The following is a 14,368-nucleotide window of genomic DNA, read 5'->3' on the forward strand; positions in this document are numbered from 1 at the left end:
CATACACGCAATATTTTGTCCTTCAGGTTGAAACGCCTCCTGGCAGAATTTACAACAGCCTTTTAGTATGTATACTCCACAGGGATTTGAAATTTTGGGCCTCATCAAATGCTTCACCGTTGTCTTTGTGTGGACACTCATCTCAGGGACAATGTCCCAACCCAAGAATAATCTACATCAGATTGCCTATTTATTTCCTTTCTTTTGCAGCTCCAATCCTATAGTGTTGTGCTATACAATAAGGCAAACTAAATGGCACTCTTGGTACAATTGTAGGTTTTATCATAATTGGAATTTACAAAATACAATGCTTTAGGAGTGTAGCAACAATATAGCTTCAAAGCAAGAAATGAATCTGCACATATTTACTGGTATGCAGATATGCCAGCAAGGCATCAAAACCTTCGTAAGCCCTTAATGAGCAACTAATTTATAAAATTACAAACAGGATTTATTTATCTTGCAACTGTACTGCTCCAAAGAAAGAGCCAAGTCTGCTCATAACTACTGGTATGCAGATATGTCATCGAGGCAGGCAAGACCTGAACACTGCCACTGCTTCACAAGTGTAGCAGTGATATTGCTTCAAAGCAAAACTTAAGTCTGCACATAATAGCTATCAAGGCGGCGATTTCTTACAATGTCATAAATGATTACATAATAAATTTATTTTTTATCAAGTAGGGTACCTGTAGGCTTAGGATTCCCAAAGTTTCATAAGCCTAAATTTTTCTTTGGCTCGTGGCTTTCCTGGCAGCACTTGATTGGCTCTTTAACAGCGTCTTGGCTCTTGGCTCTCAGATTAGGGCATCCCGCGGATATTCCATTGTACAATCTTTACTCTAATAACCAGATTTACAACTTTTTAGATCACATACTACAGAGCACAAACTACACAGTTTAGGTTTTTTAAATGGGCCTGCTCATGGTAAAGTAGAATCACCGAAACTATCCTCAAATGAGCCATTGAATGCGACATGTAACAAGCAACACTAATTTACAAAGGATGTGAAAGAGTCAACCGTTTGATGAAATGCCACATAACTATCAGGTAATCGCCCTCTGAACTGGTGACAATCGGACTGGCCTGAAATTCCCATTATCGTCCACTCCTCAGTAAAATCCAACTAAAATGGGGTCATTGTATACAGTGGTACTGTATTACCCCGATGAGAAGCAAGTACGTCCCCCACTCTCAGCTAAGACATTTGTGCGTGCACCGGTTTGACTACGGGCTGAAGTTGACGATGTACTCCTGACGGAGCCATTGGGTTCTTCGCCCGCTCATTGACCAAGGTATGGTGACCTGGAGACAGTGACCGGGTTAGCACTAGCTGGTCGAAGGACATATTCTAAGGCGTCCATTCGCAACTTCTCATCTTTCAGGTACTACCTATTCACGTGGACCAAGTCTTACCCAGAAACCTCCCCTTACGTAGCGTGGGGTACCAACCCACCGCAGATTTCAGGAGTTGTGTGCGTGGTAACCAGATATTCTGAACCACCCCCAGATCTCAGAACTGGTTGTGATGCTGCCCATTCGCAATAGGTTTAACCGCCGTCATGCCCCTTTGATTTCGCCATTCAACTCCACCATCGGGGCACAGGCCTCAAATTGAGGGATGGGCGTTAATGATTATTTCAGACCGATCAGAATGTCACAAGCCCAGAGCGAAATCACCAGACAGTTATATGGAGTTACACCAAAAGGCTGACCCCTCACTTCATTTGTAAATAGGTGTTGTATATTTTTGTCACATTCAATGGACCCAGTCCAACAATCTCTGGAGGGACCTTCAGTGCGGCAAATCGCATAGGTTTTTAAAAGTGAAAACAAAAAGGTCACTCCACTGAGCTAAGCTACAGTAACTTATAGAATACCAGGTGTGGTCATTGGGACACCCCAATCTGAGAGCCAAGAGCCCCGAGCACCGTTTTTTTACAGTACAGATATGCAGAGTACCGGTACACTAGTACGCTATCTCATTGCTTGAATTAGCAAATTTCAATTAAGAATTCACAAATTTGAGCAATATACCTTTTTAAAACAATTTTGATTGCACTATTTGCACAAGGCTACATGATATGGAAGGAACGACAAACACGTGTGAGTAAGCAGGGGGTGAAGTGCAGACTCAATGTACACTGTACCCGCCGTATTGTAGACGGCGTAACAACAGTATGATAAAAAATCTTGGCATGGTAGGCTGTTAACAATACCGCTATCCAGCTGGCGATGTCTTACGACGTCATAAACGGTCACAAAATAAATCCATTTTTTATCAAGTAGGGTACCTGTAGGCTTAGGATTCCCAAAGATAATAATTATATTCAATCAAGCCTATTCCTTTTCTTTGGCTTGTGGCTCTCCTGGCGGCACTTAATTGGCTCTTTAAGGGAGTCTTGGCTCTTGGCTCTCAGATTAGTGTATCCCGTGGATATATTCCATTGTACAATCTTTACTCCAATAACCAGATTTACAACTTTTTAAATCACATACTACAGAGCACAAACTACACAGTTATATGTCAAAATGGGCCTGCTCATGGTAAAGTAGAATCACCGAAACTATCCTCAAATGAGCCATTGAATGCAACATGTAACAAGCAACACTAATTTACAAAGGATGTGAAAGAGTCAACCGTTTGATGAAATGCCACATAACCATCAGGTAATCGCCCTCTGAACTGGTGACAATCGGACTGGCCTGAAATTCTCATTATCGTCCACTCCTCAGTAAAATCCAACTAAAATGGGGTCATTGTATACAGTGGTACTGTATTACCCCGATGAGAAGCAAGTACGTCCCCCACTCTCAGCCAAGATATTTGTGCGTGCACCGGTTTGACTACGGGCTGAAGTTGACGATGTACTCCTGACGGAGCCATTGGGTTCTTCGCCCGCTCATTGACCAAGGTATGGTGACCTGGAGACAGTGACCGGGTTAGCACTAGCTGGTCGAAGGACATATTCTAAGGCGTCCATTCGCAACTTCTCATCTTTCAGGTACTACCTATTCACATGGACCAAGTCTTACCCAGAAACCTCCCCTTACGTAGCGTGGGGTACCAACCCACCGCAGATTTCAGGAGATGTGTGCGTGGTAACCAGATATCCTACACCACCCCCAGATCTCAGAACTGGTTGTGATGCTGCCCATTCGCAATAGGTTTAACCGCCGTCATGCCCCTTTGATTTTGCCATTCAACGCCACCATCGGGACACAGGCCTCAAATTGAGGGATGGGCGACAATGATTATTTCAGACCGATCAGAATGTCACAAGCCCAGAGCGAAATCACCAGACAGTTATATGGAGTTACACCAAAAGGCTGTCCCCTCACTTCATTTGTAAATAGGTGTTGTATATTTTTGTCACATTCAATGGACCCAGTCCAACAATCTCTGGAGGGACCTTCAGTGCGGCAAATCGCATAGGTTTTTAAAAGTGAAAACAAAAAGGTCACTACACAGTAACTAAAGAATACCAGGTGTGGATATTGGGACACCCTAATCTTAGAGCCAAGAGCCGCGATAACCGTCGGTTTTTTTATCGTACAGATAGGTAGAGTACCGCTATCTCATTGCTTGAATTGGCAGATTTCAATCAAGAATTTACAAATTTGAGCAATATCACGCCTTTTTAAAACAATTTTGATTGAACTATTTGCGCAAGGCTACATGATACGGCAGGAATGACAAACAAGTGCGATTGTACACAGTGTATGAAGTGCAGACTCAATGTACACTGTACTCGCCCTATTGTATTTACGGCATAACAAGAGTACAATAAAAAATCCTGGCATGGTAGACTGTGACATTGCTTCAAAGCAAAACTTAAGTCTGTATATAATTACCGGTGGACATTGCAATATATGACGGAATGATGTCATCAAATATTTAGGTCCTTGGCAAGGACAGGAATTCCACTGCTTTCCATTATCCCAGCAAAGAAACTGTGGATACCCTTGATCATGCAGAAACCATAGATGACAGATGTCTTTTCCAGTCAGAATGGAAGGGGCCCTATCGTGTTCAAGACATCTGAACTTGGTTGATTGATCCTTGTCTATAACGCAGCTTGTTTACAAGAGATGTCACAGCGCTCTACCAGCTTCAGTTACCAGTGATTTTCCGTTGAGGTGCTGAAAATAAGACAATAGTTCTTTTGATTTTAATGACTTCTACAGAGACAGAGTTTTTAGAAACAGCTGCATGAAAGGCCTCTGGCTTACTAAGAGGGGGTGTCAAGTGCACAAGGACATCTCACTGTGATTGCAGTTCACTCTGGAACCTTATGCGCCAGGAACTTGCCGACAGTACTAACAACTATTCAGAATGTAAAAATTTCTATTAACCCTTTAGCTCCTGTACTGCCCGTAGCTGTAAGATATAACGCAACGAAGTGATTCGTGTGATAGTTACTGTATTACTGAAGACTACAAATAGGTAACAAACTCACCAGCTACACATTCATACATATTCATGAAACCCCCTGGCATTCCTCGTCAGGTAGCATACATTACAGTAGCCGCCCGTGTTTTAAACTCCCGCCCTACGATAACCAAGTGGCCGAGAAGTAAGTAACACCACAGGGCGATGCTTGGAGTGTCATCTTCATAATAAAACTCATTCCTTGGTGGGTTGCTGTACATTTTACCGAGTAATACAGGGCTATAGCGAGTTGGCGAGTCTGCTTCCTGACCCCATTCATGTATTCATGTACAGGAGACTGCCAGGTTTTGTTTTTCAATCGATATTAGGTTGGATTATCGTACATTAGGGTTTCTTTATGGATGTTTTTGATTAGGTAGGAACTTCTTATGATTCTATTGTTTACTCCACGGCCTTTTTATGAATTTTCACTAAATTGCTGTCGATACCAGGGGGTTAAAATGAAAAGTTAGCTTCAAAATAAATATCACTTGTAGTACTTCATTTTCAACTTTTTGTATCTCTTTTGCCAAAAGTCTATACACTATGAAAATCTTCAGGGAGATACTGAAAAAAAATTTGGAGACACCCAGGACAGCACTTGACCAATGTTATGAATAAAATCTGTTATAAACTTTTTGACTTATCATTCTCGTCATTCTTGACATTCTTGATAAGTTATCCGGCAGGCAGGCTACAGTATATGTACATCTATCCTGCAGAGATTCACATTCACACCAACCTTGTATTATAAGATTGCTTGTCCTTGCAACGACATTGTAGATTCCTTCATCATTTTCTCCAGTCAGCTGATCCCAGTGAAATCTTGTCAGTGGTGTTGGAGTTGCAACCCTCAGCACGTGAACTGATCTTGGCTTGATTACCAGGATGACGATGGTGTGGTAGTTTTTCTCTTTTCTAGTCTGTGCCATCAGATGGAGGAGCTGGAATAGGACCACAGTTTTCATTCATAAAATTTTGTAAACAAAATAATCAATAACGCGGAACGGTCCCCTGGCTTTTCCACATCTAGATAATCATCTGCCAAATGTGAAGACACTAGGTAAATGAGAAGCTGTTTTAGAAACAAGTGCCATTACCTGCCATAAGCAGATCACTGGTCTGAAGTGCAATACAGACAACCATCACGTTTGCTCAGACTCTGTGAATAGTTGTCAGTAACTTGTTACATACATTCAGCAAGACAAAATGTTGAGAATTGTCTGCGTTGTTGTCCAGTTTCTTATGCCTAATGTTTAGGCAAACCTACCTTCAGTCCTTCACACCTTGTATTGTGTATTAATGTGATGAAATACTAAACACCATCTCCAGATAATCAGCCATGTCCACTGTCGGAGGCGATTTGATGTTGAGCAGATTTTTGTTCATTATTTGGGCAGGAATCAGGTTTAATCTATGTCAGCCAGGTTCAGAGACATGTATTTTACTTCAAGCTGTATGGGACTGCATTCTCTCTTGCCTGAATGAAGGCAAGAAACTTCAATGCTGACAGCTTTTCGACTAGTTGACAGAATATGAAGAAAAATTTTCTTATTTAAAATATTTGCTCCTTCAAAAGTCAACTGAATCCCTCTTCAGGATACACACACAGACCTTTATGTAAAGTACACATGTTTCTCCATGTATGTTGTATCGCTCAATCTCATCTAATCCTTGAAACCATGCAGGCTGAAAAATAACTCTTAACTATTAGAATACCTGTGAGTGAATTTGTAACACCTCAGGCTTTTCACTGCAAGGACGTCTTGACTGCAGCCAAATTCCTCTGAATTTTTTAAACATGCATAGACGTGTCTTCTTCCTAGCCAGCTGTCACCATCTCACCGAGTTCTATGAACTGCATCATTGTCTCGCACATGCTCAGATCACAGGCAAAAGGAATCATTTCAAAGTGCATGCTTTACAGCACAGTGTATTTCTCACGAAACAACCAACTTTCTACGACTAGCCAAGGAGGCAAATTCGGGCATCTAATTATCAGTGCCCTCTATCATGTTTATGTTGGCACCTAGTCAGTGGATATTTCCCCTGGTCAAACCAAGCTGCTTCGTCCTTTTACTGTAGGGTGCAGAGGCTCTCTTTAACAACCTCTGATAATTCAAGTTCATATCTAAACTGGCACCAACTTCAGTTAGGTTCTTTGTGGCACTGGCAACATGGCCGGAAAGAAAAAATATCTTTCTCGGTGCGTACCCAGCCCTCCTTCACAGCAGGTGTTCCAGATGCCAGTGCATCCCAGTTAGCAATAGTTTTTCCAGACCTCTGTGACATTCCTTAAAACTTAATCTTAAAACCATGCTGAAACAGAAGGCTAAAACCATCAGGACGATCATAAATTTTTAAGGCGATTACACATGAAAGTTTCTGTCACTTAGTCATCCTGCTGGCATTCATCCTTTCATTCTCATTATAGCAGAGGCATCCTGTCACAGACTCATCCTCACTGTCACTGGCTTATTTTGCTGTTGCCAAGTCTGTACAGTCAGTCTGTAAATCCAATATGGTCCAGACTTTGCATTGTCTTTGGCCCAACATCCATTTTTAGTTCCTGTGTTGGCAATTAAGCTGTCACTGACACAGGTCCAATGACTGGCGAATACTGAGGTAAAGTTTAAGTTGACCAATGGTAAACACATTGTAACATTGTCATCATCTGATTAACTCTGTTGGCTACCACCCAATAAGGCCCGGGCTTGATCCCAGGGAGATTCTTCGGCACACCTCTCAAGCCAGCATTGCCAGCTTGGTTCTCGCGCCATTCGCATCAAGTTTGCAAATGGTGCTCCCAGGACAGCCGTACCCTTGCGTAAGTCTGCTGTCAGTATGGTGGTAGATGTATCTACTGTCCTCACTCTGTCATTCTTACGTCTCCCTTTGGCGCTGTCGTTGGTTACCACACCATTTCTTGCCACAATCTTGCGGCTCCTGCTCCGTAACGTCATTACGCGTCCCTCTGGTCAACTTTACATGGACCGGATCATGGTCTTACAGCAAAACCTGTTAAAAGAGTACATTATATAAAACTTGGCTGAATTTCGTGATATTATGAGAACACAATGAGATAAAGTGTCAGTCATTGTTTTTTGTTCATGAATTCGACATGAATTCCCTGTAGTTTGTGACCTTCTCGCATGGTTTATGGTCAACTAGAACCTTACCAACCAGGATTGGGACAGGTAAAGACCTAAGTTCCCTCAAGGTTGCGACTCCCAAAACATCTTACTGGTACATGGTTATGCTTTAAGAGAACCTGGATTGAAGAAAGTCTTTTGAATCGAGGGAGCAGCATCCCAAGGACTTCCCATGAAGCGGTCAAAGGAAATGAAGATGCATTGTGACCTTATGTTCCCCAACGGATGAGGAGCATGGTCTTTCCATAAAATTGAAAAGAAGATGCATTGTGTCCTTATATTCCACAATGGATGAGGAGCATTGTCTTTCCATAAACTTGGGTGAAGACATTCATGACATATGGTTCACAAAGTTCACCGAGTTGTCAATGAAAACCTATGCAGTACCATACCGGATAAGCTTGGCTACAGTTTCTCCCCCAACAATTGAACACGTTGTCGTAGCTTGCCAGCACCATCCTAGCCAGTCGCTGTCTTTAGCTCTGTTGCCTGTTCATCTTCAATGTTGATCCTGCAGAAGTAAACCATTTTGTTGATACCAAGGAATAGGACAAGATAATTTTCTGCGAGAGGGGTGGGTCCCATAGGGTAATAGCCCAGCAAAGGGCTGTGTACCTGTCCTATTAGAATGCAAATAAAATCTCGCATACCAACTGACCATCTTAGTTTGATGACCACAGATATGATCCTCTCTTGCTGGTAAAGTACCGTGTCCAAGTCTCTTCCCATTCTGCATTTGCAACTGAAAGACATATGCTTCTTTCAGTCTTTTTGGACAAAACACAGATTTCATGGTCTGGCCAGGCACGACCTTGGAATCTGTCCTTTCAATAAAAATTCAATTCAAATTTATATCATCCTTTGCGAGATTGTTTAGGCATCAGCAGACAGATGATGGGAACGAGGCTGGAACTCGCAGCCTTGGCGTATTATTGAAAGAACATTGAAGTAGGGAGTACGTTTTCACTGCCCACAGAAACATTTTTACCTCTATAAGTTCACAATATGAACTGATCCTTCCTAGAAATTGGGGATGGTGTTGAGGTGAAGTGAACCCACAGCTCAGCACTTTTCGCTACACAGGAAAACATTTCTGATGACGCAGTCTGCAATGAAACAATTCAAAGTTATGAGGTAAATATCAAAATGTATCTGACCAAACACATCCAGAAGCCAGAGTCACTGGGAAAATAAACCAAATTGGTGGGGCACTAAAAAATTCAGCATCTCCCTTAAGGAAGATGGAATACTTTCTGGAGAATAAACCCTCCTAGTCCAGAATGAACGCTGAATTCAAAGCACAACATCCAGAAGCTTCTCCATATCTATCCCTCAACTCTATGGACACATTTCTTCATGTTATGTAACTAGTGTCATCTTTGGACACAACTGCAGACTATGTCTTGGAAATGTTTTATTACCATGAACAAAGTCCGTCTTTGCGGACCCGTGGGAAGACCATATCCTGAACACTGGTATCTTTGTGGTCGTGACATTGACCTGTCCACAGTTGGTATCAAAAACCAGAACACTTCTTTGTGGCTGCCAAATTGACAAGTACCCCACCCCCACACCCCCCCCCTTGTTTGTCCCACTTTTTCACTAACATCCCTGTCATGCAGGCAAAAATTGTGAATGTCACAAGATCACAACCAACTTTGAGCCCCTCAACACTTGTGTGGATGCCACAGAGTTCTAATGAAGATGTCAAGGACACTTTCCCTCTGACATAGAAAAGCTGTATGCAAATGTTTGGAAAATCTCCCCATGGTGGGAAAGTTATTTTGAAAAATTGTGGTCCAAAGGAATGAACTGTTCAATGGAACATATAGGGATGTCCCAGCAGGATGATCAAGTGTCCCACGAATAATAGACAGCTTGCAAAAATAAATTTAGCCCATTTTGAAAAAGAGTTTTCGCAGGCAGTGCAAGTTTACCATGACATAAAAGTTATGTTTTAAATCAAATCATCACCAAAAGCGTTCGAAATATCAAAAACATTGGAAGACATGGAAAGCTTGAATAAGCTTGTATATTTGTACTTTTATTCCATGGTAAACATACGTTGCCTCTGAAGTGTTTTCAAAATGGCCGGACTTAATTTACGACGGTGGTCTATTGTTCTCTCTGATCCAAAGTCATTAACTTCATAATTTTAGAGAAAATCCTTTGCAATGACCAAATTTTGGTCACAAAGCTTTACAACAAAAGGTCAGAGAACATCCTTATATATTATAGCTGCTCCACCTCCCAGCCTGTGGCTAACTTTTATGGGAGGGGGGGGGCAAGAGCAGTTCTTTCTCTGCCAGTTTGACAGTTGGCCAAAGTTTGCATGAAAAAAACATTTTTGGTGTCCGGACCCTCGAGGGGAAACAATTTGGCCCCTGCTTTTTCCAATTTATGGCACAGCCCCCTTCCTGGGCCAACATTTTTGGGGTAGGCACAAGCTTTTAGGGTGAGGGAGTCAGGGGGAGAGGAGAACAGCTCAGTTACCGGCAGAATAAACCGTATGCCAAAATAACTTTTGCCCATTTTGAAAAGACCCTCAGCGTAAGGTTACCATGACATAAAACTAATGTTTTAAATCAAATCATCACCAAAAGCTTTCAAAATATCATGAGAATTGGAAGACATGGACCACTTAAAGAATATTACTTGAATAAGCTTATATAGTTTTTACTTTTATGCCAAGGTAAACATACCTTGCCTGTGAACAGGATCTTTTCAACAGACAAAATGGCCACAATTTATTTTTGCAAGTTTTCTATTTCCCAGGCCTACCTGTAGACATGCTGGAATCTCTAGAACACAGCTTTTTATCTCAAACCTGAAGAAAAAAAACGCTTTCTGTAGCGTCTGCAGTCCCCCACCCGCTAGAATCTGTTTTTTCCCCCCATTCTCCCCTGCTGGGCCCTGTTCCCGCGAAAATCAAATGTCACACATCCACACAGTCAATGCATGTTGATGCACACAGCAAACACGTGCTTCGGCAGCGCAGACAGCAAACACGTGCTTCGGCAGTGCACACAAAATGGACAACGAAACGTATTCAGTTATCGCACTGGACTGGTCAGTTTCAACACGATTTTCACACAATCAAAAATGGTAAAAATTTCAACGTAATTTAGTTCACCAGATACAGAATTACACACAGAACAAGAATACCTGGTTCCGGCACTTTGGTGAATATCATAGAACACAGAATCGTATGTTTTTTTATGAAGAAAATCGCCGCGCAGGCCACCATCAAAATTTTGGCCAACCGCACAAAAATTCCTTTATCATTGCCCCAATAACGCATGAAACGCAAAAACATCGGAATATGGATGAGCTAAGATACCTAATCTGTGAACTTACCATCCAAAAGTTGTCTTTATGCACGAAATAGAGGTGAAATCAGAGAATTAAACGGAGAAGTTTCGAAATATTAATGCCGCCGCCGCCGGAGAATTCAACAAGTGGGCAGACGATCGTGCGATTACGTCATTGTCATCAGGCGGAGGAGGCGAACAGGCGGAGCAATTTTTCGGCGGCAATTATAAAAAAAATCATGTGTATTACTTAGACCCTAAATCAAATTTCTTTCCCTGGTAATTCTTCTGTCACCTTTCCAAATTCAGGATATTCCGAAATAATTTCGAGAGCGTCTTCACGGTCATTCATCAATGAATAGCGGGACGAATATTTTGTTGTGACAATCTCTTTCATGACAGGCCTAAGCGGCCTTGTCCATTCAAAAAATTGACTCAGTATGTTTGTTACGAATGGCGCTCGTTCTTGATTAATTCTCCTCGAGCCCGCCCAGTTCTTCTCCATAAGTCAACAATAGAGACACAGTCCTGAGGAAACAAGACATCTCCGGCCTAGACTCCAATGCTGTCCATTTTGTCATCCTGATCGTCCTCCGGGCGACAACGCGAAGTCGGTCCACTGCGTCCGGAGTGTAACAAACACCTGAGACGTGCTGGGTCGGAGGAGCGATTTCTTAGGATGACGGGTTCAGGATGGGCAATATCTGGAGTTCGCGCGTTGATAGATTCAAGGTTCTCCACGTTTCGCTAGCTTACAGTAAGACAGATTTTACGCCTGGTCCCCGAAATTAAAAAAACGCAAGTTTGGTATTGGCGCTAATTGCCTTGATGCCAGGGGCGGTCTCTCGATATTTTTAATATGGTCATTACCGTCGAAAATGGATTGGGTGAGGTCTACATGCCAGGTAAACATTAGGATCGAGTGACTTTTAGGTTACTCTGTTGGGAAATGTAATGTGGCCACAACGTCTGAACAAACGTCCTGCACATCGGAGGCAGCAAAGTGACGTCATCACACCGTCCTGGTGAATATATGGACGAGCGTATCATGGATGTGTCTTGGGGACCAAGAAGGCCCTCTGTCCTGCTAAACTGAGGACAAGCTCATTAGGAATAAGTCTTCGTGCCCATCTTGCCAGTATATCCCCCGGCCCCAAGAGCTGTCCTGGTGAATATGCGGTGGACGAGTGTATCTTTGATGTGTCTTGGGCCATAAAGCCCTCATACACCATGGGGCTGTCCTGGTGAATGTGCGGACGAGTATATCATAGATCGTGTCTTCGGGATCAGAAAACCCTGATACATCATAGATCTGTCCTTCCGAATATGCGGACGAGCATATCCTGGATGCGTCTTGGGGACCATAATGCCCTGATACACCATGGAAGTGTCCATGTGAATATGCAGACGGGCGTATCATGGATGTGTCTTGAGACCAATCGGCGCTGTTCTGTGCCCATATTGCCAGTATATCCCGCAAGGGCTGTCCTGGTGAATATGCGGCGGACGAGCGTATCTTTGATGTGTCTTGGGCCATAAAGCCCTCATACACCATGGGGCTGTCCTGCTGAATGTGCGGACGAGTATATCATAGATCGTGTCTTCGGGACCAGAAACCCTGATACATCATAGATCTGTCCTTCCGAATATGCGGACGAGCATATCCTGGATGCGTCTTGGGGATCATAATGCCCTGATACACCATGGAGGTGTCCATGTGAATATGCGGACGGGCGTATCAAGGATGTGTCTTGAGACCAATCGGCGCTATTCTGTGCCCATATTGCCAGTATATCCCCCAAGAGCTGTCCTGGTGAATATGCGGCGGACGAGTGTATCTTTGATGTGTCTTGGGCCATAAAGCCCTCATACACCATGGGCCTGTCCTGGTGAATGTGCGGACGAATATATCATAGATCGTGTCTTCGGGACCAGAAACCCTGATACATCATAGATCTGTCGTTCCGAATATGCGGACGAGCATATCCTGGATGCGTCTTGGGGACCATAATGCCCTGATACACCATGGAGGCGTCCATGTGAATATGCGGACGGGCGTATCAAGGACGTGTCTTGAGACCAATCGGCGCTGTTCTGTGCCCATATTGCCAGTATATCCCCCAAGAGCTGTCCTGGTGAATATGCGGCGGACGAGTGTATCTTTGATGTGTCTTGGGCCATAAAGCCCTCATACACCATGGGCCTGTCCTGGTGAATGTGCAGACGAGTATATCATAGATCGTGTCTTCGGGACCAGAAACCCTGATACATCATAGATCTGTCCTTCCGAATATGCGGACGAGCATATCCTGGATGCGTCTTGGGGACCATAATGCCGTGATATTCCATCGAGGTGTCCATGTGAATATGCGGACGGGCGTATCATGGATGTGTCTTGGGGACCAATCGGCGCTGTTCTGGTGAATATGTGGATGAGCGCCTCATGGATGTGTCTTAGGGACCACAATGTCCTGATAGTATCAGAAGCTGTCCTGTTGACAATGAGATCGAGGGCATCCCCTATTTTCCTGGGAACAAACGCCTTATGACCCTAAGTCCTTGATTTACCTATTAGATATCCTGAGGACAAGTGCATCCGGATTTTTTTCTACGTAGACCATAGAAAAGAAACTACTAACTGGAAATGATATTGAGGACGAGCACAGACTGAGTAAATCCTTTCGATCAGAAGGCCGATAAATTACATTGATATTTTACGTCGATCATATGGGCCTCATACACCAGAGAGCTATCCTGCGTCTGCATCCCAGAATGTGCTCGTCCTTGTGTTCAACCAAACGCCTCAAGGGTGTGTCAGGACATCCTGGTCTCCAAGACAAATCAAGGATGTGGTTTCCTCATGTTCAACAAAAAGCCAATGGCTGTATCATGACCTTCAATGACGTGGTTGTCCTCATGTTCAACTAGACAGCTCTTGGGAGATTCAGGGCCTCCTGGTCCCCATGACAGCCATTGGGTGCGTCAAGGCCTTCTTGTGTATACGACATATCTAAATGTGCTTGCCCACACGTGTCAGCACGGGGAGGTAGGCTTTTGGGTGTGAGGGTTTTCTGGTCCCAAAGGCAGATCTAGATGTGCTGGTCCATACATGTCAGCTCTCGTCTCCAGGCTGGCTGTATCATGACCTTCAATGACGTGGTTGTCCTCAAGTTCAACAGAACAGCTCTTGGGTGCTTCAGGGCTTTCTGGTCTCCAAGACAGATCCAGGATCTGCTTGTCTCTATGTTCAGCAGAACAGCTTTTGGGTGTGTGAGGGGCTTCTCGTTTCCTCGGCATTTCAAGGACGTAGTTGTCCTCACGTTCAACAGAATAACTCGTGTGCGTGTCAGGGCCTTCTGTTATCCGAGATGGATCTGGGATGTGCTTGTCGTCATGCTGAACAGAGTAACACTTGGGAGTGTCAGGGCCTTATGGTCTCTACGACAGATCTGGTTGTGCTTGTCAACACATG

At 43.5% G+C, this 14,368-nt stretch overlaps 2 long non-coding RNA genes across 2 annotated transcripts; both read right to left on the reverse strand.

Annotated features, from left to right (window-relative positions):
* Positions 1 to 321: 321 nt before the first annotated feature.
* Positions 322 to 6,729, reverse strand: LOC135495096 (uncharacterized). Its single transcript, XR_010448521.1, has 4 exons — positions 6,648 to 6,729; positions 6,048 to 6,122; positions 5,176 to 5,377; positions 322 to 4,144 (listed from the first exon to the last, which is right to left on the reverse strand). It is a non-coding gene; the product is annotated as an uncharacterized LOC135495096 (long non-coding RNA).
* Positions 6,730 to 7,244: 515 nt separating this feature from the next.
* Positions 7,245 to 11,030, reverse strand: LOC135495146 (uncharacterized). Its single transcript, XR_010448533.1, has 4 exons — positions 10,943 to 11,030; positions 8,574 to 8,691; positions 7,978 to 8,096; positions 7,245 to 7,451 (listed from the first exon to the last, which is right to left on the reverse strand). It is a non-coding gene; the product is annotated as an uncharacterized LOC135495146 (long non-coding RNA).
* Between the last annotated feature and the right edge of the window lie 3,338 nt (positions 11,031 to 14,368).

This window comes from Lineus longissimus, chromosome 1, assembly GCF_910592395.1.
Source record: "Lineus longissimus chromosome 1, tnLinLong1.2, whole genome shotgun sequence".
In the NCBI taxonomy this organism is placed as follows: Eukaryota; Metazoa; Nemertea; class Pilidiophora; order Heteronemertea; family Lineidae; genus Lineus; species Lineus longissimus.